The sequence below is a fragment of the Octopus bimaculoides genome, chromosome 24 (assembly GCF_001194135.2).
Source record: "Octopus bimaculoides isolate UCB-OBI-ISO-001 chromosome 24, ASM119413v2, whole genome shotgun sequence".
In the NCBI taxonomy this organism is placed as follows: Eukaryota; Metazoa; Mollusca; class Cephalopoda; order Octopoda; family Octopodidae; genus Octopus; species Octopus bimaculoides.
The window spans coordinates 9,181,138-9,181,554 of NC_069004.1; positions in this window are offsets into that span (position 1 = coordinate 9,181,138).

Genomic DNA, 417 nt, shown 5'->3' on the forward strand with positions numbered 1-417 from the left:
CTGTGGCTGCAGTATGCTGTCTGAGTGACTCAGAGTTGAGGAGACTGCATTACCATGCATCACATGGGAGTGGACAGGACGTTGTTCCTCGCCAAGAAAGTTGAGTCCGAGGTAACGAGGCGGAGCGTGCAGAGAGTGGTTAGCAGCTGTGACAGGTGCCAGTCTATTGACCCTGCTCCGGGCGTACATGAGGCAGGAAGTATTCCAGTGGCCCACAACTGGAAACGACTGGCAGTGGACGTAACACGCTACTGGCAGGGGACGTACCTCTCAATGGTTGACTGCAGTCCGGGGCGGTTGGCCATATGGAGGGAGATGAAGACGGGGACTGCAGAGGAAATCGCAGGAGTGTTAAATGGGATATTCCTGGAACGAGGCCCCGTGGATGAGCTGCTGCTGGATAATGGCACTGCATTT